Raw genomic sequence first — 27,821 nt, forward strand, 5'->3', positions numbered from 1 at the left:
TATGAGACTGGGGTTCAGATACAGTTGCATGGATACACTGATGCTGATTGGGCTGGTAGTATTTCTGATAGACGATCTACCAATGGATATGTGTTCTCTTTTGGGAGTGCTGCAGTCACTTGGAGCAGCAAGAAATAGCCTACAGTTGCCTTGTCGAGCACAGAGGCTGAGTACAGGGGTACAGCAATGGCTGCATGTGAGGTAGCTTGGTTGCCTAAGCTACTTTATGATATGCATCAGCCTACAGATGGGCCAGTTATCATTTATTATGACAACATGAGTAGTATACACTTGGTAAATAACCCAGTCTATCATGCTAGAACAAATCACATTGAGGTGCATTATCACTATGTGCGGGAGAGGGTTTTACTAGGTCTTATTGATCTAGTTTATGTCAGCACAGAGGATCAGGTAGCTGACATATTTACGAAGGCATTGGGCGTAGAGAAGCTGTGCAAGTTCAGAGATATGCTTGGTGTACAGGAATTGGGATTGAGCTCGAGGGGGATTGTTGAGATATCGAGCTCCACTCGTGATATGCCAGGGTGACCGTTGTGCATTTATGTCACCGACTTGTTAGCTGCAGATGCGGTTGGTACACCACCCATGAATTATAGCTAGATGATAGCTATCCTTATCTACTCTAGTTCGTGGCTCAGTTAGTATGCCACCTTAGTTAGTTGAGTTTGGTTTGAGACCCATATATAGGGTTCTTCTATTTCTCTGTACCAGAGTTCTTTTGGCTTACACAACTAAGAAGAGGAAAACTATTTTCAGCCTTCACCTTTGTGTGTATTCCCCCATTGTGTAAGTGAGAAAGCTACAAGTGAGACTCCTACCTTCTCTCCCACAATCTTGACAGTATACACATTCACTAAGTGTGAACTTGGTAAGGAAAGAAGAGGCACTACTATGAATGTGCCATAACCAAGGATGAACAATGTGGGTGTAGTCCACTTGTAAAATCACTAGAGCATCCTTATGTTAGTCATCTAGCATGCCAATGAATAATATCCTGCCACATCCCAAGGTGCATAGTGGATGCCACCTTATGTAGAGCTCGACATCTCAATAGGAGTGAGATTCCCTCTCTAGGTGAAATCTCGATCTAACATGAGGCCATGAGAAGCTAGTGGGAGTGGAGAGCCCTCGAATAGATGACTCTAGAAATGTTTGATTAGGAATATATGAGCCAAGCCTTTGACCTTATTGAGAGAAGATAACAAGGAGCTATCAAAGTCACTATAACCTATTACAAAATGGAGGAGGAAAATAGATAGAGACTATAAAAACTCCATAGCTCACATTATATATGGCTACAAGTATAATACATATTCTCTTTGCCACAAGTTACTCTCACACTCCCTTTTAGATAAACTTAACCCTAGCTCTACTTTATTAAGTGCACGCACACACACACACACACACACACACACACACACACACACACACACACACACACACACACACACTCACACACACACACACACACACACACACTCACTCACTCACTCAAAATACATGAATTTCTCTATCCCAACATCCTTATAAAATATATGTATCCTTATTGAGAAAGGTCTTAGTTCCTCTCTTACCCTATACCTTTATGCTCAAGCTCATGTACAAGTCAAAGTGATTCAAGGAATGAATTGACCTCTTCAATAGCAAGAGATTATAAACAAGTGATATATCAAATAAGGGGTAAATGAGGGGCTTTAATATTGATGTGGTCCCACCACCAAATGTTGAGGATATTCCCCCCTCAAGGGTCTGTGCTTGAGCTTGATGTAGTCAACTCCACCCTCACCAAGTAATGTTGTCTTGGACTTGCTCTCAAGAGAAGAAATTAAGAGCATAACTAGCTCTTTCTCTAACATGTGAATCTCCATTTTGTGCTTTGCATTATCATCATGGATTTCCACATTCATATTTGTATCCAAAACATTTAACGAGGCATTTGCATTTTGTTCAATCTCACCATTGCATGCATCCAATGGCATGCAAAATATTGAGGCATCATCATACAAACAAACATGCTTAGAAAGTCATGTATATCATAGTTAAACAAGAAACAACCCATTGCGGATACTTCTAATCATGAAGCCAAGTATAAGAAACTTTCATAGTTGTGATTGCAAATGTTTAGATCAAAAGCCTTTTGTTAGGTAGAGCACATTGGCAGTTTGCACAAAACCCAGTATTCCATGGTCGTATAGTAAGAACATTGAGATATATTCTCAATAGGTTAGGGATAGAGACTCTATGTAGTAGGAGAGATTTGCTTGGCCTATGTGGCAACACACGATAGCCTTACATGTATTCTCACAAGGCCTTTCCTAGTGTAAAGCTTGAAGCTTTTCATGAAGCTTTGGGCTTACTCCCGTTTGTGGATCTATCATAGTCCGTCGGGTATGGGACTTCCCGATACATGAGAGTTAGACTCTTCTTCATTGTATCACTTCCATGTTGGATTTTTTAATGCTAGTTGCAAGTGATGTGTGTGCAATATGCGTGAACACAACAAGCATCACAATACTTTTATTCCTCATAGGAGGCCATTTTCCCCTGATTTTGTATACGATCATTCACTCTAAGGAATTGTAAATCTTCTACATTGATTCTTATGAACACTTTTTTTGTTGCATGCTCTTAAGCTTCTTTTTCTTCAAGTTGTGTATGTGCATCCTTGTAACCCTAAATCCAACAATTTCTTACTCATTATTTTCTTGCAAGTACAAATAGAGTGATTTTTGATCATATGATCAAAAGCTCACTTTTGGTCCTTTATGTGTGTAGTTAAGTATCTCCTATCCTTGAGTTGTGCTTACACAAAGAGGTGGGTTATGTCATGCTTGTTCACATGTCATTCTCTTAACAACCTCCCTTAATGACATGTGTGGTATTGGATATTAGGAATTAAGTGATAGACCGAGGTGGGTCTTCAATCATGCTCCAATTATGCTACTTCTCTTTGCTTTCTATCCTCAGGTAGTAAGCATGGTGGATGGTGACGTGGCAATTTAGAAAGGCACTTGCCACGTCGATTTATTATGCCAAAAGGATCAATGGAAGGTGGTTGGCAAGGGAAATCCATCACATGGGATGCGCCACGTTGTCCCGTGCATCCTCCGTTGGTAATGAGATTTAGAAACCTGGTCTATGGGCTGTATAGAGCGCCGACAGGGGGGGGGGGAGGCATAGGATCCCTAGGGCGTGAGTGCCACGTCAGCAGAGGGTGGGCCCCACTGGCTTGTCGGTGGGGCGGCGGGGCCTTTTGGCTGCACGGGCTGGGCTGGGTCCGTAGGTCTCGATGGCCCTTTCGCTTTCTGTGCTCGCATCCAAGGAGAGCGAGGGCACGCCAGCTCTGACGGCGACGCCGATGACCATTTCTTGACCCTGCCAACTTCCAAAACACAATCATTCGATGACCATTTTTTGGCCTTGCCAAACTTCCAAAGCACAATCATTCGATGCCAATGATTTTACTTTTTCCCATCGATGATATTAGAATACTATAATTGTACATCTCGCAAGTTTCGTACATGCGTGACTAGGGTGCATTCCTAAGGAGTCCATACTCCCTTAGTCCTCATCAACATGCTCCATGCTCCCCCAACACTTTTGTCTCCTCCACATCCGAACACATTTGAAAATTTAGTTAGAAAAAGAATATTGCTATGCTTACATACTACGTAGTTTAGAGGGCAAGGGCAAATCCACATTGCTATGCCAAGTACAATTTTCTTTTTCTAATACAATTACCACTGCATTATAGAAAGTAATTGATACACCACATGCTACTAATAATCAGTAGCATTGGTAAGCTTGATTACAATGACCTTAATATGATTTTTCTAATACAATTATCGCTACATTATAGAAAGTAATTGACACACCTCAGGCTACTAATACTTAGTAGCATTGGTAAGCTTGATTACAACGACCTTACTGCGATTTTCCTTCCCTAAACAAGCCAACATTCTTAGACACTAATTCACAACAATGATGCTTGGGGACATTCTACCCTTAACTCCAAAGCAGTGCATGTCTCCAAGTAATTACATTCTCAAAGCTTATCGATGACAACCATTTCCAAGAGGGCATACCAAGGGAATTGGGCTCCACTTCTTTGGCCTATCATGAGTATGCACCTTTTCACGGCCACCTTCCAATAGAAGAAATCCTTTAGTTCGGTCTAATGTATCGTGTGATATGCTTGCTCTGAGACATCCTTAGCAACATGATTTAGTGGTCCATCAAGAGGATTTTCTACCCAGTGCTACTCAATACTTTTCTGAATTATATGAGGTCTGCTGCCTAGACTCTCGCGAGTCCACTTTGCAATGGAATTTCTTAGCCATTCCCACGAGAATTGACCGGAATTTCGGATTTCAAGTAAACTAAGGTCACCTATTTAGATTAATTCGAGCAATTGCTTGTGCTAGATCGCCCGAACTCGTATCACATTTGGTTCAAGGAGAGTATCAAACGAGGGAGAGTATGAGTATGTTGACCCCTCTGCCCATAGGGCAAAGTCTCACTCCATTCCCCTAAAACGATATGGAGTTAAGATACTAATTGATTTTATGTGGTCAGTATTCACTATGTTATAACACATCGAATTGTAAAGAAGCTCTTGGTTACCAAGTGAATCTTGCCTTAGGGCGAATTCGTTAGGAATCTCGCCCTCCCGCTTTACTCAGTTGGATAGTTTTAGTTGTTTACTTACCTAACATATTTTTATTGAATAAATAAAATCAGCTTCCTTAATTAGTCCTTTTAGTCACAATGTTTGTTCACGTAACTTAAATCACAATATACAAACAATGAAACAATATTTTGGATTACAAATTTTTTATCCATAAATAATCTTATACAAGTATTTACATTATGCCCGACGCACAGAAGAATGACTCAAAGGCCTTTATTTTACCAAGATTTCCACCCTTAACTAGTACCGGGGCCCTCAGGTAGTCTATCATGAGTCATGTGGGGTTTTGGATGGTTCCTAGGAGCCTAAGAGTTTATTAGTCAGAGCCCCCTTGGCACCTTTAACTCCTCTTGCCCAAGGATCATCTAACCGAGTGACCTCTCACCATTAGGTAAGTCCAAACTCTCTGAGATGGCAAAAGCCAAATCCCCTTTGGTGAAGGGATCCACAGCTAGCCTCGGGGAAAGTCTAGCATGTTCTCTTTGATCCTTTGTTAATTTGATATATTAGGATTTTGATTAATTAAATCAAACTCTCTAAGTGCATCAAGTAAACTTGTATGCACCATTTGCAAGCATAAGCAATTTTTTTTTCAAGTGATTTTTCTACACAATAGGGAGGCAATCAGACTAAGGTTTTTAGTTAACAACAATCTTTTGAACCAACTTGGTCTTGTTTTCTCCTTGGATTTTTCACAGTTTTCATTTGGATTTTTCTAGGCTTCCTATGAAATCTTGATCCCAATTGGTCTTTCTTTGTTGGATCTTTGCTTGATTCTTATTAGATTTTCTAGCTTGTTTTGATCTTTGCCTTGTAACCTTTCTCAACCTCAACCTTTGTTGAAGGTTGGTCGATTGATCTTATTATGAGTCTTGACTATTTTTCTAGAATTCTATGTGTTAGGGTATGGTGAAGATTTATCTTAACTTGTGGAAACTAAGTTAGAAACCTTGGAATCTTGATTTTTACCTTGGAAGCTATGTAAGTTAACAAAGCGAGTATCTTACCTAGGGATTTTAGGCTTTCATTTTCTTGCAGGAGAATTGTATCGGCTTTTCGGTTGCTTCACGAACTAAAGTTCGTACTTCACTTTGTCATGTTGGCAAAGTGAATCGATTCAAATATCCTAGGCTTCTAATAGCTACATATGCAATTCAATAATCTCTAATAGCTATGTATGCAATTTAATAATTTATACTTAATTAATGACAGTGAGATTTTCTCTATTTAAGAGGATACATTTACTCAACAAATTTAATGACCTACTTTTTAACTATCTTAATTAATATTTGTCTATATTTACATGACTCGTAAATGCCATGAAAAATATTTCTCAATTTTTATGTAATTTGTAAATGCAAAGAAAAACATTCGTGATATAACTATTGGATTCCTAATTTTTTGTGAATTTTTAAATGAATCTTTCTAAATTAAAAATTGATTTATTTTTATGCACTTTGTTTATATGCAACTAAAGAAGAGTTTAGTTCAATGCATTGCAATGTCGTGTAATTTATGCTACCTTTAAAAAAATTAAAATTAAAATTAATAGTTCATACTTTATTCTAACATTTCTTTCTTGTTGAAATTTTATTTTTGCTTATTTTTTAAGCTATAGATTTTTCATTGCGAATATTGAAAGTTCTTTTATTCATGTTCCTAAACCTAACCTACAAAAGAACCTAGGTTTGTGTTGTGTGCAATGGTATGTTGTCCATGTTCACAACCACATTTGTAATTCCCACACTCCCTACTCTAGAGCATGGTCTCTTGAGGGCCATTGCAAATAAGATCCTTATATGCTAGCCTTCAAAGCTTCCTCAGTCTTGAAAATATGATTAGAAACCTTAAGCGGCTAGGTAGATCATTTGCAAGATGGAGAAGGGTGGAGTCATCCCCACGTGTGCTAGAGGCTAGCCAGAGGTGGTGTAGGAACATAATTTTATCAGGTAGAAGAAGACTCCTTATAGGTAGCTGATGTTGATGTTCTTTTTCTTTGTAATTCTCCTCTTTCCTTTACTTCTCCACTCTATTTTTCTTCTCTTTACTTCTCTTCTTACTCTATTTTCCCTTCTTTTATCCTTCTTCTATCCTCCTCCTCCTCATCTTTCTCTTATTCTTCTTATCCCCTCCTCTCTCTCCATTCTTTCCTCAATTATGCTTCCCTTCCTCTATCACTCTTTTCTCTTTCTTCCTACCTTCTTTTTCCTCTTCTCTTTCTCTCACTTCTCCTATTTCCTCTTACCTTCTTCTTCTTCTTCTTCTTCTTCTTCTTCTTCTCTTTGTAATAAAACAATTTTGTACCCTTTAGCTTAGGAAAAATTAGCTTAATTGGGGCTAGAGTATAAAAGGTAAGAGTGTGCTATTGTAAACACATTTTTTAACACATTTGTAAACTTCTCCATTTCTTGGAGCTTGAGGGTTCTTGCCTTCCCCTCCAACAATAAGGATGAATACTCAATGCCCACCATTGAAAGAGGTGGATTTCTTATAGTAGCATCTCATCCATGATTCTAATTGAACTTTTGATTTCTTTTAGCTATGACTTCATTGTGTTGTAGATTTAATTTTCATCTATGTGGTATGACTATGGCTAGTTGATTCGATAGTTGTTACTTGATTTTCTTGTTATTTTAATTTAGTCTAGGCTAAGTTTATTTCAATAGCATCAAAGTAGTGAATTTGATTCTTGGAAAGGTTGATTTTAAGCCTAGATCTAGTTATCAACACCATCTAGGATAACACTAATTTAGCATTTGGTTACAGGACTTGGTACAATTTAAACTGTGACTAGTCGAGGTTTCCTGTAGTTAGTCTTCACTATTTTTGGAGCTCTTAAAGAAGATGTGAGAAGAAGAAATGGAGGGATCTTGGATATTTTGGCAACTTGTTGATAAAAAACCCATTTGAAGGTTCAAGACTAATCACGACGATTAATAAATAATAGAGAAAGTTTAAATTAGATTATCTTTTACTAATCAAGGATTTCTCTTTTCTCTCTCAGTCTATCCCAAGCTTCCATGTCGGATCTCCTCTCTCTGGTGCTTTAAGATTGGTCCCTAGCACTCTTTGAAGGTTTTCCAACAAGCTAGGGTCATTCTTTCAATGATTCATCAAGATTCAAAGTCAACCATGGATTCTCTCTCCTCCTCTTGCTAAGCATTTAGGATAGGAGTGAATTTTCAACAATTTCTTCAAGATTCCACGAGATTTTCACTTCTTCAAGCTCTTAGAAGCATTCTCTTACCCTATTCTTTAGACATTGAGCAATTTTCTCCTCTTGAAGATTCTTCCAAATCCTAGCCATGGAGTTTATGGATAGCAAGCTAAATCTTGCTTAGTTCTTATAAATTTCATAGAGCTATTACTCAAATATCTCGTGAATACCACTCTTAACCTTTAGCATGTAATGGGGGGAAGCAAGATTGAAGAATTTAGATAAGATTTAGAGGATTCTTGGTTTCCAATTTGGGAAAAAAAAGGGCGATCATAAAATTCTTTAAAATTTTGATCAATTTGTGATTTAATCATGGGGATTATGAAGTATTTTACTTCAAAACATCAAGTGCAAGGCCACTCCATCAAGATTGATCCAACATTGGAGCAATAGATCTTGTTTGATAGTATTTCTTTCATCTTGGATGCTTGAGCATTTATGGATTACTAAAATCACTTGGATTCTTATTTTTAATCATGAATTGAAGCATTTCTTAAAGCTTGGCATTAATCTTCACCTTTACTTGAAGGCATTGGTTCAGGTTTATTAGTATTTGATCACTATTTAGTCAATGTAAGCAACCATGGTTGAAGATTGGTATTCTTGAAGCTTTTTGAAGACTTCAAGTGAAATCTTAATCAATAGAAGGTTGATACAGAGCTTCCATAAACTAATTTAAAGGCATTTTTTCTATTTCAGTAATCTACATCAACCTCAAGCATTAAACAAGGTATCATCTACTCATGTCTAATCTCTCAAATTCCAATTATTGAGGCTTAGCCCATTGCTAAAGGAGGGGTTGAATTGGATATGTTCTCTTGTCTGATTGATAAATTCAATCCATTTATGCTAAAATTTAATGCCTATTAATTGTTGATTGAATCTCTATCATGAAGAAGTGATGGATAATTCAGCCCTTTAGCTAGATTTCCAACATTGATATCTTTTCATGATTGAAAGATACATGATGCTACATTCCAATCTGAAAATTTCAATGAATTCTCTCATGTGATTGCCTAATCTCTGAATTTTAATTTCTTGTGATCCTGTACATTGAGATATCCAAGAAAATTATAATAGGTGAGCTTAGTAGATCAGCGAGTTATTGATTATTAAAGGTAAACCTTTCTTAACTCTCTTCATTTCATTCAGCTTTCAAATTCCTACATCTCATTGAATGCCCAAAGCTTTATGTCAGCCATGCAAATCATCCTTGTTTTCTATAAAATTAGCTTTACCATGTATACATACTGATCAAGAAAAAACGTTGAAGCTGGACGAGATAGCAAGACAAAAGAGAAGTGACTCTCCCTTGCTATTTTAGGGCCCCATAGGGATGCATAACTTGGCTTGGAAGCAACTTTTCACACCTTCTGTAGTTTCAAAGCCCATTTAGTTGCCATGTCTACAGTTTTATCCCTCACTATAGGTGGAGGACTATGGAAGACCACTTAGGATAGAGTGGAAGAAGATTGAAGACCATTGGGAAACAGGGTACTAAAACAAGGTGAAACAAAGGTAGTGAACACAAAGGAATTGTAGGTCATTACAAATTTATTGATCTTTACATGTGGCTATATGGTATTTGAAAGGTATACATATTTACTTCAGTGGGCATAGGTGTATGATGCATACCCATGATCAGATTTGGCAAAACAAGGCAATTACAGGGTCAAACAGGTTGCTATCATAGTCTGGATAGTCATAGAAAAGTGAATTCAGAATTAGATATTTTAATTTTGACATAGAAATTTTGTACTTCACGCATAGAGGAAAAAGCAAACTTTGATTCTAACTAAGAAGTTTGGCAATCGGAGTTGTGAAGCAAAAGTTATGCCCATTTTTCTGATAGGTGGTTACTAAAAACAACTCTTGGACAACTAGGTAGGGTACACTGTTTTGGTCTAGGACTACCCCTTACCCAATTGTAACTTATAATTTCAAAAAATATTATCTACCTACACATACTAAGCTTCATTTTGAGCCTATAAACACAAGGATTGAAGGGGTAAAACTCTTGTTATAGCCCATTTATTGTCAGATAACAATCTTCTTTTACTGTAACTATTCCAATGGCCAGAAAAAAGAAAAAAGAGCAAATGTTGGAGAGCATAAATAAAGACTTAGTTGAGACTTAAGCAAAGATAAATTCATCCATTAGAGCCATAAATCATGGAAAAAAGGATGGTAATGATGGCAACATACATGAAGAATCACAATGGCTAAGAGACCCTGTTGATATGATACATATGTCTAAAGTAAGCATGATTCAAGAGAGTTCCAACAACTTTCTCACAAGATTGAATGTATGAATGAGGATATCATTCAGTTGAACCAAACAATTAATGATAAGTTTGGAAAAATTATCAATCACTTTCAGAAGTTTGGGTAGCATAATCGATTGTTGGAGATTAAGTTTGATAATATAATCACCATTCTTAACAATTTGGGTAATAAGAGGCAAATTGCTTTACCTTCCAATGATAATGGGGCATCGGTTCCAAATGACAATGTGAATTCAAGGGCAGGCCACCAGTTTATATACTCAACCTATGAACAAGGTGATCTATCAAGAGTTAAGGAAACATTTCAACCTCGTTCTAACTCTTAGAATAGGGAAAGACCAAATTTTGACTCTTCAAAGGATCATAGTCAGCCCGAGAAAGCTCACATGCTGATAAAGAAGAAGATATTCATGGTATGACCCTTTCTATAACAATTTTATCCACAAAACTCTCAAATTCCTAATGTAAGGAATATACAAAGTCAGTACCTTCATGAAGACTCAAGAAGAGAGAATAGAGTTTAACATGATGAGGATCTTGAGGAAATGATTTCGCCTATCCAGCCCACTCATAATCATCAGCCATGTGAAACTAACTCACTTGGTCATTATCCTTCTAGCAACAAGAAGAATGGTCAGCAATCCTTTAACAATAACCATGGATAGCCAATATTGGATAATGTTAACCCTAGCTCGAGACACAAAAGCAAAAGAAGTGAAATGTGGATGAAATGGAAGAAGTAGGATGGAGAACAAGCAAAGGTGCAAGGGTGGTCTCTAAAATCAAGTTAAAGGAAAAATCACATTTTTAAGTGAAAGGCGCCCCGAAAATTTTGTAAAAGAGCACCAAGCTCCCTCCTGTGCAAATTGTAAAAAGGTAGATAGGCATAGACTAAAGAAATAGGCCAAGTAGAAGGGAATGGAAAAGAGGATCTTACCACAATGGCCGGTCATGTAAAAAAGAGGATGGGTGCCCATGGGATTTTAGGGCATGTATATAAAGCTCAAAAAGTGAATGAGAGCTCATTCTTTGGTGTGTGGCAACAAGAGACTATTCTTCTCTTCTATTTGCTTGCTTGTGTGTGCTTGAGAGAGGGAGTGTGAGAGTGTGAGTGTGTGAGGGTGAGGGATCAAGGAGGTGAAGATCTCCACCATCTCCTCTCTTCTTCGTCTCTTCTCTTGTCTTGCGTGCGGCTATGGAGGATGGAGCTTGGAGGTGGAGGCTTGAGGATACTTGAGCTTGCATCAAGAATCGTGGAGCTACCGATGTGCTTAAGGGAGGAGGCAATTCATTTAGGCATCAAGGTAAGCTCACTACACCATGGTAGAATTGAAGGCGCATCAGATAGGTGAGAGATATCCATAAGTGCTCGCTTGAAATGCTTGAACGAATAAGCAGTTCATGGGTCTTGGCGGTTGAGTGAGACTCCCCTCTACATTTTGGTTCTATTATTGGGACCAATGGAAGCTTGAACGCTTGCATGTCTCAAATCGAGCATTGAAGTAAATGTTTCATTCCTGAACCGGAGCTTGAGATAGGTAGGAAGATTTGGGCTTTTTAATCTTCACATTTTGGTTATTTTGGTGGTTTGATGATTAGAAGAGTAGGAGAAATCATTTCAGTACTTTGCTTTTGAATTTTTTTGCATTTAGAGTAGGTTAGGATTGAGAAATTGGATTGGAAAAGCGTAGGGTTTGTTGCTATAAAACAGGCCCAAACAGGGCACAAATCAAGAAAAACGGGGAAAAAAGAGTGCTCAAGGGGATTTTGGTCGACAAGTGAGTGATTAGGAGTGGCAAGACCTTTGTCGGAAGGGGTTTAATAGCCAAGAGGCCAAGGGAGAGCTAATTTGAAACCCTAATTGAGAGAGAGAGAGAGAGAGAGAAAGAAAGAAAGAAAGAAAGAAAGTTATATTAACGTCTTCTAAAGACCAAAACTGGCCTATGAGACAAACTGTGATACAACTGATGAGGTCCAGCTATCCAAAATAAAAGTGCTGAATGAAAAGCTAAAAATTGGAAACTGAAAATACTGTGCTGTGAGTGTGATAAGTGTCGTATATGTGTATGTGCGTATGTAGCTCTGGTACTCCAGATAATGGCTACAAAAGGGAAACAAATGTCGGCTGTGATAGGGGAACAACTGTCGGCTGTGATAAAGTGGTGCGATGTGTATATGTAACAGAGGCAGGGAGATATACTATCCTGGGATGTAGTAGCAGTCGTCGAAGTCGCTAATAGCAGGTGATCCCTCCTGGATGCAGGATGTGGTACATCGGCGGTGGAGAAAGAGCAAACTGGAGATCTGAGATCCAATGTGTCGAGTGTCGTCGGATCTCAGTCTGCTGTCGATGTAGATCAAGAATCCTCTGGATCTCCTGTCGGTGTGGCTGTGGGGTTCGAAACCCCCGGATCCTCGTGGGCGTCGGGTACGCTGGTCCTTAGCCTGCTGTAGTGTGAGCCCGGAGGTCTGGCTGGAGGCTGGTATAGTAGCTCTCACTCTGTCTGTCTGAAAGAACTGTGTAATAGTCGTCTGGGTGGGCCCCTCTCTGACTAGGACCCGCTGTGTGCTCTGCTCTCTGATGTGCCATGCCTCTCCCAGAAAACGGCCAAATGATCTCTGATCCATATCAGTCATACATCCCTGAAGTGAGCTACTCAATGTGTATCTAGATCTCAACTCTGAGTATGCCGAGCATCTGAGAACAAAATGCTCCTCACTCTCCACCTCTGATCTGCAAAGGGGGCATATCCTCTCCTCCCGTGGGATGCCACTGGCTCTGCCACTCTCAATCATAAGCTGATGTGATGCTACCCTGAGCTGTCCAATAAGAACTCTCAATCGATGTGGCATATAGATCTGCATATATCTCGGAATCTCTTTGAATCCCTGCTTTGATATGCTCAAGAACTGTGTATAATAATGTGCCATCTTCGCTGGCAGTGGCTGTGCAGGGCTGACCCATGTCCTCTGTATATAAATATGCCATATCTCCTGTCTGATGACTCTGTTCCTCTCAGAGAGAGAGAGGGTGTAAGTGGGAGCCTGAGTATCATATAGAAGAGGTGGGAGTCTATCAATGTCCAGCCCATGTCTGTCAAACCAAGCTCTAGTCTGTGCATACCATGATGTGGTATCCCCCGCTCGAGCCATCTCCTGAGATGCCATATATACTCTATATGCAATGCGATCTCTGTCCATATCCTGAAATCTGTGTAGGAAGCAGACTGTCTGAAATAATGCCTCGACTAGCATGGGCGGTGTGGCAAGCTCTGCTCGCACAATGTCATGTGGGACTGAGGCCTTGCTGCAAATCAATCTAGATATCATGATCACTTGAGGTCTCTCCATCAATGTCCATACATAATCGGCAAGGCCTGGCCCCCATATAGCTACTCCATACATCAGTGCTGGAGTGACTAGAGTATCAAAGAGCCACCCCTTGGTGCGAGGCTCCTGGAAATGTGCCTGATAACACTGTCGCTCCATAAGAGCCAATGCTGAATATCCTCTAGTGAGGCGGTCACGAGCTGCCTGTGTCATTGAAAAAGTCCCTGAAGCTGCTGTAAAGGTGACTCCCAAATATACATATGATCCAGTGACCTCAATACTCCCTCCTGCTGCCATGAAAATACTCTGTCTGTGTATCTGAGCTGATGTATGGAATATAAGAACCTTGGTTTTACCAAGGTTCACTGTCATGCCTCTCTGTATGCAAAAATCATCCAATGCTAATAAATGCTGCTGTAATCCCTGAGCTGAGTCTGAGACCAACACAATGTCATCTGCATATAGTAAGATATGAACTGTGGCTCCACTGAGATCTATACCTCCACCGGCTCGCTGTTGAATAAACTTTGCTATCTCATCAATGTATAGCCCAAATAGAGTCGGTGAGAGTGGGCATCCTTGTTTCACACCAATGGTGCTCACAAGGGGATCTGATATACCTCCCGGACATCTGACTCTGCCAGTAACCCGCTCATATAGTGCATAAATACCCCACATCATGTCATCATCCACCCCCAGATCAAGTAGGCGTCTGAAAAGCCTCTCTCTCGGAACCATGTCAAAGGCTTTGCGGAAATCCACAAAGCAACAGTACAATCTCTGTTTCTTCACTCGTGTCTGGTCGATTAGACAACGGAGAGTGAAGATGTGGTCTATGGTACAATGCACAGTTGAAGAGGTGAGCAATGAGTGGAGCCAATGTGTCTCTGCCATATATAATATGCTCTGCCTGAAGATCAAACTGGTCTCGAGCGCGGCCATACTGTAACCGTGAGATAGCATGTTTCACCATACTAGTGGTGAAAAAGGATGAAATACCCGGTCTCGGTGTACATGGTGTGGATATCAGCGGCTGTGCGGGTACATGATATAAACTCTGTGCGTATCCATGCCATACTGCAGGGTCATGTATCGATGTGGGTGAGCGTGGTTCTCTGATCTGCCTCCATGCCTCTGCACAATCTCTACTCATAAGAAGGTGGTATATATCCCAATATCTCTCCTCCTCCCATTCCCGCTTTTTACGGCGGGTCAAGCGGTGCATGCGTCTCTGTGCCTATCTGTGTGTGATCTCTCCTCTGGCCTCCAAATCGCGTAGCTGTCGACGTAGATCTCTGCACTCATCATCATACCACCTGTTCTGTGGCATGGTATCGGTCCGAGGGGGGTGCGTGTATGTGTGATGTGGAAAACTGAGTGTAGCAGAATCATGCAAAATGCGTGTGATATCAGTGGTCAGTGTAAGAAATCACACATTCAAATGGCTTGATTCTGGTCAGAGTCCCAGAATTGGCCCTCAGCCACTTCTGGGATCAAACCCAACTAGACACTGGCCGCACGAACCTATGAAGGCCATACATACACTTGAAACACCTTTTTGGTGCAAGGAATAGAAGAATCAACGAGATGCAAATGTAGAGGCGATGCTAGTCGACTATCTAGCGATCTAGTCTATTATCGGCATCAAACGGAGTCATAAACCCCCAAACAAATCTTGACTGAGCGAAAGGCACAACAAAAACCCTATAAACAAGTGAGGACGCCAAAAACCAAACATACAAGCCTATCAGGCCAAACCCATAAAGAAGAGTGCAAGAGCTGCTTAGACACTTTGTTTTCTCACTCACTCTGATTTCCAACCTTGGGAAAGTTACTATGTATATATCCTCTACATCACGTGTGTTCAAGGCCTATTTATAAATATCCTTATTTGTGAATTTTTCCTAAATGAAACATAACCCTTTTCTATTCAATCTCTAAATAACCTATTTATATTACATCCTTTTGTATGTAAAAAATGTATAAAGATGGTATTTTAAAAATATCTTATTTTGAACCCACATGATGCACACATATATTCATGAGTAGTTTCCAGCACTCAAAACATGTAAAAACATGGATCTAGAACATGGCTTGAGGCGGAAGCAATAGAGGTTGGAAGAGAAAGAGTGAGTTCATGAAGACACTAACATGGCTGCTTGTTACACAAGTGAATTAGGTTCCAAGATGGAAGCTTGGACTCATAAACACAATCTTGTGTACAGATTGACAATGACACAGAGACTTTAATGAAGGACGAAAGTACTATGACATTGCATTAGAAAGGAGAGAAAGTACAATGCTTTATAGGAACTGGATGGTAGCCCTTCTCGTACTGTGCTTATGAGATTCTAGTCCCGAGCCCACATTGCTCCATACAAAGAGGCTAAGTAGGTGTGATTGCAGAAATCTCAACACCCCTCCTCAATCACAACCAAAAGTACAAAGTGTGTAGAGGCTTTAGTGAGAGCAACACCTGCAAAGTGTGGGCACACCATAAACATGGCAAAACACCAGAGATTGTCACAAAAAAGGCTAAGTGTGGATACCACAAACATGGTAGATATCTAGAGGCTGTAACAGGGGCCTCACAAAGTGTGCAGAGGCTGTAGTACAAGGCTACATGAGGAGTTTACAAGCGTATGATAGAGGGATTTTGGGCTAGGTAGTGCAAAGCTAAAAAAGTCTATCAGAATAGAAGGACTGGTGAGGCTTGTCCTTCTGATCTGGGTGGTCTTCTTCTTCTTCTTCCTCCTTTGCTCCATGGTCTTCTTCTTCTTTCACTGTAGCAAGATATGCCTTTTGGGACCTCTTTCTGGTGTGGCAGAACTTTTTAGTGTGTTCAGTCCTTTTGCAAAAATCATAGAATAGCTAGTCCTTCTTGCCTTTGTATGTGTTGCCAACATATAACATTTGTTCATCTCTAGTGGTGCTTGATTCTTCTTTAGATTTCAACTTCTTTTCCTCCTATAGCAGTGATGCCTGGATATCAACAAGCTTAGGATTTGGCATATTGATTAAGGTTGTTGATACATTATTATATTCAAGAGGCAAACTTTTAAGTAGAACACCAATACTAATATTGTCATCCATTTTCAAATTTATTCCTGCAAGCTAGGTTAGAAATCCTTCCATGTAATTTAAATGTGTAGCAAGAGGTGTGCTGGACTTCATGTCAAGCCTGAAGAATTCAATCAAGAGACCATACTTTGATGACTTAGACTATGCACCAAACAAAGTGTCAAGTCTCTTCCATGTATCATGTGAAGTATCACAGTTATCCACATGGTGGATATAGTTGTTGTCTAGCTCCAGTTTGATAATGGCATGAGCCTTATCATCATTCTTTTGCCAAGTGATTGCAAGGTTTGCATCACGAGGCTTCTTCTATTTGCCATTGGTGATGACCCAAAGACCCTGCTTCATTAGGATGATGCGGGTCTGTTAGGTGTGAAACCCGACCCCTTTGAAGCGAACTGTTGGAGAGTCCTTGCCCATGCTAGAGTTGGAGGATCAGCATCAAATGAGCTTCAAAATTCTCAAATTTCAGCAGAAGACTTGATCTTGAGTGTACTTGATAAGCACAAGTGCCGAAAGACACTAGATGAATAGTATCAAGAGATACTGATGCTTGTGTCTCGAAGCTTGAGACCTTTAGAATGACCTTCAAAATCTCCCCTCCTTGATTTGATGCTGAATGAAGTGTTGGATAACTTTAGATTCAGTGGATCAGAGTGGTAGAGGCTTGGTTTGAGTGTCAGGAGAGAGAAAATAATGGAAAGGTGAAGTCTTGAGTTCTTGGCTATGGCAGTCACAGTTAGGGTTTGCAGGGTAGCCTGGTTTTTCATAGATTGTAGGAGCTATAGTGCATCATTTCCAAAAAATTTTAAATAAAAATGAAGCTTACTTCATAGGCTATCAATGCCCTATGATGGCACCTTGAATCGCAACCTGTATAGAGAAGGAGATGAGTATGAACAGGATGGGTGCAGTTCTGAGCAGCATGTCAAAAAATTCATAATGCTGGGCCATATACAGCCTAATGTCGAGGTCGCAGGTGATAGGAAGAATAAGCACTCTGATGTGGGAAACAAGTCCTCAGAAGGAAGCGTGAGGAGATACTGCCTAGATGTGGAGATATAAGAGCTCCAAGCAAGGTTGGTATTGCTTGGCTATGGCTGCCATGGAAGGTTGGTGAAGATAAAGTAAGAAAATGAGCTCATTGGTTCGACTTGAGTTGATAGCAGATTTGGAGAGAGACTAAAAGGGGGATTTACTGATGTATGCCATACTCACCATGGCTTTGATACCATGTAAAAACATGGATCTAGAACATGGCTTGAGGTAGAAGCTATGGAGGTTGGAAGAGAAAGAGTGATTTCATGAAGACACTGACATGACTGACTATTACACAAGTGAATTAGGTTCCAAGATGGAAGCTTGGACTCATAAACACAATCTTGTGTATAGAGATTGACAAAATAGACGCAACAAGGACTCACACAATCTGATCGACAACTTGGTAGACTAGGAAATCTTAGACATGGCAGAGGCCCACTTAGATCATAAAAGAAAACAAGAACTTGACCTAAGAGATGACAATCCAAGAGTAAATATGATGCTCAAACCCGGTTAGAACATCACAACAGAACTGTATAGGACATCATCGCAGACCTTGAGGAGGAGAGAAAACCAGCATGCTATCGTGCTGCTATGCGCACACTGTGTGAAAAACTCTAGAGTGCGGCTTTCTTATTGATCTAGAGAGAGAATGCCATTTTAGACATTAGTGTTAGTGTTCGTAGTGTAGATGGTTCAAAAATATTAGATTTTTGGACAATTTTAGCTAATTTTTGATATTATCTCTTGTAAAAATCCATAAAACTATAGACAACTCCTAGATTAGAATGACATGTAAAAGAAAGTAGATAGCTTTCAGCTATTTTGAGAGGATTTTATGTAAAAAGAAAGATTGGCAAAATCGCGCAATATGCGATCGATGTTTTCAGGTAGTGAACAACACTTCAAAGTGGAGGATGAAGGAGTGATTTGGCAGAATTCTGGCTAGATAGGCATCTTGGTATTTTACCCCCCCTTTCGGAGCCAATGGAGGCATCAGATTGGCGATCTGAGCAGCATAGAGGAAGGTATTATTTTATGCACGTTTTTGTCTACAAGAGTTTAGCTTCTCATAATGCAGAAATAAATTGATAGGCTTTACCTTTGTGAGTATTCTTCTACATCTTCTATTTCTTTGAGCCCCTTCTCTTCCATCTACTCCTCTCCTTGAATCTCCTTTCACCCTACTCTCTCTTATCCCCACGGTAGAATTTTGACCCCAAACGCTCCAATAGTGGTGAACCCAACATGAAAGTCAGCACAATAGGTGTAAAGATGGGGGATTCTACAAGTTCAAGTGGTGGTGATGCTTTACAATAGATGATTTTTTTGTTGCAACAACACAACAGTAGCAGTTGTTGTTACAACAACAAATGCAAACTCGGCAGGAGGCAAAAAGAATTGATTCCTTAGCTGTGAATGCATTGCAGGCAGTGAGACAAGAATTGGAGCATTTTAAGGGTCAAAATGTTTCGTCCTTTATCCGGTTGTATGAAGAAAAGATGTTGTTTCATGGGGTACTGTAGTATGCATGGAGTCGCTATTTCTCCCATTTGGCCATGGATGCTTTGCATGATCGGATTGATGAGTTACATATATGAGATGTTGATTGGGCAACTTTCAGGAAAGCTTTCAGAGAAGAGTTTTTCTTGGAAGATGCATGATTGGTAACTAAAAATTGATATGTTGAAATGAAAAAGACAGTTTGATGGTGAAGTTTTGCAAGCATTGATGTAGGTTGACAAAGAGATAGAGAAACATCTTTAGAGGGGATATGATGGTGCATGTAATATTGTCATTAGGGGAGTTTTGAGGTCTCGAAAATGCCCTGTAAGAGATCCTAGAGAGAGAAAACAATTTACGAAATAAAATCATTTTATAGAATTTTTAAAAGGTTTATATTTTGGTAAGTTAAAATATCAAAATTCGTTAATAAGTCATTGTCGTGATATTCTCGTGGTCACATCAAACCTAGAAATCTAGGTCGCCATAAAGTTGGCAAGGTTGTCATAATGAAGATCTTACCTCTCCTCATTAAAGTGAAAAGTAATATTCAATTTGAATTTTGGTGGATACTCGATTGCCTCCCTCCATCGTTTCTCCATCGTTTCTCTCTTCTTTTTTTCTCCTCCTTATTAGTCTCTTCTTTGTTTTCGTTCTTGCTTCTAATCATATCCTTAGCTATGGATCAATCACCCAATGATCTCTGTAACTCAGCTATGGATCAATCATCTAATGATCTCTGTAGCTCTCATAAAAGACCTCTCTATCATCTTCATATTGAGTTGGACAGTGAGTATGAACCGATAAGAAAGAGAACAAAATCTATCACGGTTACAGAGTCTATGAAACATATACTGAGGTTTGAAGGAAAGAAGAATATTGATCTTTGGTTAGATGGAAAGCTATATCCCAAAGATCCTAGCAGAAATAGCACTCCTCCTTTCTATAATAGCTCGTCATTAATGAGGTTTATTGGCGATGGCTACAATGGATTTTTAGGTTATACACTTAATCTTGTTGCAGAAAAGGATATCCTTGGACTAGAGAATCATCTTTTGATGAAACACAATATAGAGTTGTTGCAGAAGCTAGAGGATTGTCAACAAAAAATTCATTCATTGGAAAAGCGTATCAAAGCTTATCAACAAAAGCAAACTTTATTAGGCCTTCGAAATCGACAAAGAGCTCTTAAAAATATTGAGAATCTCAAACGAGGAGGAGGAGGCTGTGGTAAATGAATCCAAGCAGCAAGGTATATTTTTTTTCACTTGAAAAATCTTAAATATGGCTTTATTTAAACTACTTGCATTGATTTGTGATGTTAATTTTGCTTAGATCTCTTCTACAACCAAATGCAAGTGAAAGAGATTCTTTAAAAGCAGCTCAGTTTTATTATCATCTTCTTCCTTCAGTGGTTTCAAAGGATATTTTGGAGAAGAAGAAATTTAAAAAGGCAAAGAAACAATGCTTGGAGTCATTTGTGAAGGATCATTCTTTGGATTCTGAGTTAGTACAGAAGACACTGGATAGTATTGGTATCAGTCGAGATGCTTATATGCAACTTTTCCAACTTTTACAATCAAATATGAAGCAAGGACAGGTACACAATTGCATACTTCCGAAACCATTTGTGGTTAGGACTATCAGACAGAGAGTTAATAACAAAGTGATGGAGATTCTAGGTGAGCCTTTTCATATCAAGGCTAGCTTCAAGGGCAAGAAAAAGGAGGTTACATTCAATGAATTTAACAATATTTTCCTTGACTTGCCCACCCTACAATGCTTAATGATCAAATTTTATGACTTGTCAATAGTTGAGGCACAGGGAGTGGCTAGATTTGTGATTAAACTTGATGAAAGTGAGATTCTGAAATGTAAAAAATTGGAGAGAATCTCTATCACCTTGATGAATAGAGCACTTTCGTCAAGTCATTGCAATCACTCAACATCATTTAGTGTTCAATCTGAATATAACATCTGGTGGCTAGGAGCATTTGAGGTAGATACTGAGAATTTTGATATACTATATTGGGTTTTTCATCAAACATCAATACCTAATGTTATTCAAAGGCAACAAGCAGGAGAAGAGCTATTTGTTGAAGGATTAGGGAACTACAGGATTGAGTGGCACATAGCTGGTGACCTAAAGACACTCAAATGTATGTATAATGTATCAAAGGGAGCTAACTCGAGATCTCCTTGCTTATACTGCATGTCACCAGCTGTAGAGTTAAACTCAAGCAATTGGAATAGAGCTCCCTCTAGGCACAATAAGGATCCACAGTTTAAACCAGTCTTGGACATTCCTTTAGCGAATGCCCATATTTGTACACTTCATGCACTTTGCAGGATAATCGAAAAGCTTGTTCATCTCTATATAGGATTTGCATGGAAGTTGAAGCCATTATCAACTAGAATAGATGCTATAACAAAGGTTGAAAAAGTTCTCTCTGCAATTGGTTTGCATGGTGGCAATGTTGTTATTGAACCAGATCTTCAAAAGTCTAAGGATGGTAATTGTGTCCCAAAAAAACCATCTATTGGTGGAGTGAAGGCTAGAAGGTTTCTAGGCTTTCATGGGAGACTTGGCAAGATAAACTCGAGAAATGGTGGCTCAACTATTAAATTTAATCAGTGGAAATCCCTACATAATGCAGTTAAGAATCACACTGATAATGGACAAGCTCGAAATAGAAAAGCTAAAGTTTGGGAAACACTAGACAAAGTGTTTTTTTATTGTGATAAGACTGAATGGAATGACGATGATCTCAAAGACTTTAAAAACCAATTGAACCTTTTCAAAAAGGCGATGACAGAAGCTTGGGGTGATCAACACTTTACTCACTATATGGTAAGAAGTTTGTATATGTTTGTTTCTTCATTGTCGAACTCATATAATGTTTTTTAATAACTTTCCTTATTTGTTGACTATGCAGCATATTCTATACAACCATGCTCCATACTTTATTAAACAATATGGATCTTTATCTATCTGGTCAACCCAAGGTATGGAAAAATCACATTATCAAGCAAGAACAAAATATTTCAGACATACAAGACATGGAGGTGGAAGACACAAAGCCAACAGTTTATTAGAGGTCTTTCAATGGTTCTATCGACAAATTTGGCATAAATTCAAGCTTAAAGATACAACCACATCAAGCAATACATCATCTTTAGCAAGGACTATACAAATTGTTACCCAAAGAAGAAAAGATAGATATTTAAATTCTTGCGCAAAGCAAAGATTTACAGAATGGTTACAAACCAAACAAAGAGTTGGGAAAAGATGGGTTTCAAGAAACCCTTAATCTTTGGCATCTTCTAGTCTGATTGTGTTGCAGAAGAGTCCTTAGTTTCAGGCACCTCAACAGGGCCTTCAGTGGAGTCCTTGGTTTCAGGTAGCTCGACAGGGCCTCTAGAGGAATCTTTTGTTTCATCCCACTCAATAAGACCTCTGTATTTCAAAAACTCTTGTTTTCGATAGCCCGGAAGAAGCTTCAAATTCTTACTATCTCCTACATAAGAGAGCAAATAGGAGCCAAGAACTCCAAAATATCCAACTCTAGAACCACTGTATCCAGGCATAAAGCCAAAAACTCTTATGGCTTCTTCCTTCTCCACCAAAATGATCTTGTCCAAACCTCTGCTGAAAACTTGAGATCCAATAACCTTTGAGATAGCTCTCAAAGCCATCATTGGTAGACTTGGAGAGCTTGACAATCTACTATGATATATTACAATTGTTTGATTGTTTAAGTTTCCAATATAATGGCCAAGGCTTTGATTTTTTCCAAGCTTCATTGGCCTAGAGCCCTTGGCCCTTCCAAGAAAGTTGTCCAGATCTTCAATCTCAATCTATAGAACAAACCACAACAGTACAAGATATAAGATATTTATCTATAATGCATAATAAAGTCTAACATAAACTCAATGGGTAACTTTGAATTATATTTCATACCTTAGGGTGTTCATCTTCTTCAAGAAGACTATCATCATAAAGATTTATTGAACTCTTGGGCTTCTCATCTGATGGTGACTTCAATCTCTCTTCATACCCTACATCATCAATATGAAGTTTCTTCTGGACTTGCAAGAACTCTTCTTCTGTAGGTAGCCCCCCCTTTTCGTATTCTATGATCTGATTAATACATGTATGTAAGGCTATAGAGCTATCTTGGAAATTCTCTCCCTCAACATCAAGACTTGCTAGTGGTTCTTGTTCATAACCTATAAAATTCATGTCATTTTTGCCCCAACCTGCAAGGATTGCTAAGCAATAATCTTCTCTAAGATCAAAAAGATGTTGAATATCATTTAGCAACACATATCTCTTCTTGTTGATAAGATAAGTGGGAAATGTTGGAACACAGGCAAGAGGACCTTCTTCATCAACCTGTGCACTTGGCTCAATCTCCTTTTCTTCCACCATTGTGATATTGTCACTCTTGAATAAACCTACATCAAAACCTTGGACAAGTTGATTCTCAACATCTTCTTGGAACATCTCCTCCTTCTCTTCGACCTCCTTATCCATACTTGCAATATCCTCTAGCTTTCTCTGTTGGTCTATATCTGGAGAAGAATTTTCCATGTACTGAAGATACACAATAAATCCAACGTCCTTGTGGATTAGAAGGCATTGGTGTTGATACATGTGGAAAGGGCAACATGTTTCTTTCTTTCTGAATTCCTCATCAATGAGGTTGAACCTGCCGAGCAAAGTTGACCTGGATGTATTGGTGGCTCCCATGACATCACTATAATGAACAAATCCATTGACTTCCAAACCTTGCACATGTCTATCATAAAAACATCTGTACTCCTTAAGTTTATCATCAAGATCCTCTAATAACTCCTTCAAATCAAAAGGAACATTGAAAATTTCCCTGATATAGCAAAACTTGGAAGAATTTCCAGTGATGTGTAAAAAATCAAAGAGCCTATCATCAGATGTCTCAATTATCTCCTCCTCATCCATTCCTTCCAAAGATAGCTTCCTCTTTGTCATTTTGACCAGAAAAATATTTATCCCTGAAAAAAAAAAGCAGAAAAGAACCAATATCCAATAAAACAAGATGATATCATGGAAAGAGGCCCCAACATTGATTTTCCAAGACAAAAAAATCAAAACAGGAGAATTTTTTTAGTTGACCGGTGAAACGCGAAAATTCAAGTGTGTAAGGCAAATGCCTGTGAAGGAATCGTGTTTCATCAGACACTAGCTTGAAGACAAAAATTATTCTAAAATGTGGCCGGTGAAACGCGATACTAAGAAAAATATCATCAACAGAGACATTGTCTCGCGTTTTACTTGTCAAAAATTGCAAATGAAGAAAAGAAACATGAACAATAAATAAATTCTATGGAAACACACAAATTGATGATATAATCATTTTTGGAAAAGATATGCTGCATTTGAAAGATAGAAAGCACATAACATCTTTAATTGTTTAAGTGTTATAAAACATTCTTTCTATATTAATCAAATTTATTTTGTTAAAATGCTTGTAATAAAAAAAATTGTTACCTATCAAAGATTGTTGAACTGCTCTCCACACAGGATGCAAGGACCTTGAAGGGAAGTCGAGACGAAATTTTGGCAGAGAAGAAGACAATGTCGGAGAAATGGGTTTGAAATGCTTTTATATCGACCGTTAAGCATGTGGTGATAGTTCCAACGAAAAAGTTTGTGTAATAATGGAAATACACGTGTGTGACTTAACACAGCGTAATAAACTCCTCAGAAGACGTGCGCATTCTCTTTTTCCAAAAATACGTTTTACGTGTGTTAAATAACCCTTTTCCAAGTAAATAAAAAATTCCGATAAACGAGGGTACGTCACACGTGTGTTATTAACACTTTGCGAAGAACGTTGAGTCCATGCAAATTCACCGCCTTCAGCTTTCATCGCATTTCATCGCTACTCCATCTTTGTTTTTGGTGTTCCTTCCAGTCTCCACGCATTTCCTTCTAATCTCCAAGCATTTCACTGCTTCCCCAACAAAGCAAACCTTCAAGCATATTGTCATCTTTAGGCTGAAATTGTGAAGAACAAGCTAAGAAGAAGGTATGGTTTCTGCATCTTGCTTTTCAATAACAAGCTCCATTCAATGCATTGTTTTGATATTTTTCCTTAATCCTTTATGTTATTATTAGCTCATGACCACTACAAAAGAATTTTTTCCACAGTGAAAGCATTCCTTAATATAGTGGATATTTAAGAAAATCTTACTGTGATCTGCATGAGCTATCTGAAATCCATGCTGCTGTAAATAATTACTTATCTGAGAATTCCATGCTCTCGGTGACTGTTTCTTTCCTCCCTAATTCTATGGATATTTTAAGTGATCTTAAAAGCTTTCCTTGGTCAATTTTTATGCTATTCATGAGCTGTCCGGTGAAACGCGAAAATAAGGTACTTCAAGCAGGTTTCCTGGCTTAAATTCGCGTTTCACTGGACACAATGGACAACAAGTCCGGTGAAACGCGAAAAGAAGCAGCTGCAAGGAGGCGCCTTGCTTGACACTCGCGTTTCACTAGACAGCTCGAGAAAAATTCAGCTGATACGAGAAAACGCCATGCAGCATAGATAACTCTTGTCTGGGACTTGCGTTTTGCTTTACATGCTGGAGAATAAGTAACATATGTTTTTTTGGCAGATGGCTAGGACTAAGGCAACAGCAAGAAAAGAGAAGATTGATCCTAGGGATTTAGCATCAAAGATTCATCAGTCTTCAAAGCCTCAGAAGCTCTCTAGAAAGTCAAAGCCAAGGAGAAGGTTTTCTCAAAATGTCAGGTGTCTAAGGGAGATTAGGAAGGCAGTAAATGCTCTTGACAATGCAATTCCAAAGTTGTCTTTTCAGAGGCTTGTCAGGGAAATTTGTGACAGATATAGTTTGGATAGTTTCAGATGGACAAGAACAGCTCTTAATTGTATACAAGAAGCCACAGAGGATTTTCTAATTGAGTTTTTCCAAGATGCCTACATTTGTGCTGCTCATGCTCATAGGCTCACACTCATGGACAAGGACATGGTAATTCTTAGGAGGCTAAGATATAGATTTTCAAAGGTCCTTGAGCCAATTCCCCTCACTGATATGAAGACATTTAATATCCTTAATGTGCCCCCAGCTAGAAGAAAGAAAGATGATTCTGGTGTCAGGGTTGAGGATGTCACCCATGAGAAGGATACAAGGCAACATGAAAAAGAGGAGAAGGCTAAAGAGGAACAAGCAGATAAATGGAGAGAGTATAGGAGGCAAAGGGTTGAAGAAAGGGAAATAGAGCAACTAGAGTCCTTTGAAAATGAGCTAGCCACCCTTCTTGAAGCAACTAATCCAAAAGGATTCAGTGTGTTTTGTTTCTTACCTGGTGACTTAGGCAAAAGAACTGAGGTTATCTCCTTTGATGCTGCATGTGTTCAGATTCTTAAGGATAAAAGAAGAGAAGTAAATGACAGTCTTATTCTTGCTGGCCTAAGGTATGTCCATCCATAATTACTTATACTTTTTGATATTTTTTTAGCAATAAGATTTTTCTTGTTTATACTCACTATTTCTATGCCTTTTCTAGGTGTATAATGCATGAGTTTCCTTTGGATATACAACAAAAAATTGAGGTTTTTGATCCATCTATCTCATTCTTTATGAGGAATGAGCTTGATGCAAGTTTTATTGAGCACTGGCTCAATTTGATTGACTTCGATACTTTGGAGCTGCTTATAATTCCATATAATGAAAAGTAAGTGATTCAATATTCTATTAGAGTTTTTGAGATTTTATCCTACTAATTTGTTGAGATATGATTGCTTTTAGTTCTCATTGGAGCTTGATTGCAATAGACCTTGTGGATAAGCAATGCTTTTTAATCAACTCTATGAAAGGAAGCCATGGAAATGCTAAATTGTAAGTTATATTATCCAAGGGCTCCTTGATATTTCAATTCTTTTTTTTGTAAGTACTCTAAATTTCAACATATTTTATATACAGAGGTGCCAAAAGATTAATTGAAGAGCTAGAGAAAAGACCCCCTATGCCATCTGATTTGCTTGCAACAATGCAATATAGACAAGTTGCAGTAAGTTATTCATTAAAATAATTGAAACATGAGTTTGTTCTATGAACTACCATTCGTCCTCTTTATAGTTTTACTTTGTGTTGGTGGTTGCAGTGTCCCCATCAGGATGATAGCCATTCTTGTGGCTGGAGGGTGATTGCAAATGCTAGAAGAATGGTTAACTTTGTTTATCTTAATGATGATAAACATGTAAAGGTAATATGAAAGATGCTAAACTTTAAGATAGATATTAATTGAAAATAGTCCATTGATGATAAAAATATAGTCTATTGTAAGAACAATAATGAACTAAAACTCTTTTTTCTATAAATGTGTGACAGTTTTCGAAGGATTGCTATACATCTGAGCATATTTGGTACATCAGAGCAAAGCTCTTGAAGTATATGATAATCAATTGTATACAACCAACAACAGAGATTGGTGGGGATTTGCACCATGAAGGAGATGTGGTGCCTATAACCACGGAAGGCAAATCCACAGCTTCAACACCTTCTATACCCAAGACATCAAAGAAAGGCAAAAGGACTCCTAGAAAGGATAGTTCTCCAAAAAAGAAATAGCTTTGCCATATCGCCT

The sequence above is a fragment of the Lygodium microphyllum genome, chromosome 26 (assembly GCF_053477565.2).
Source record: "Lygodium microphyllum isolate KBCC chromosome 26, Lygodium_microphyllum_v1.1.10, whole genome shotgun sequence".
Classification (NCBI taxonomy): Eukaryota; Viridiplantae; Streptophyta; class Polypodiopsida; order Schizaeales; family Lygodiaceae; genus Lygodium; species Lygodium microphyllum.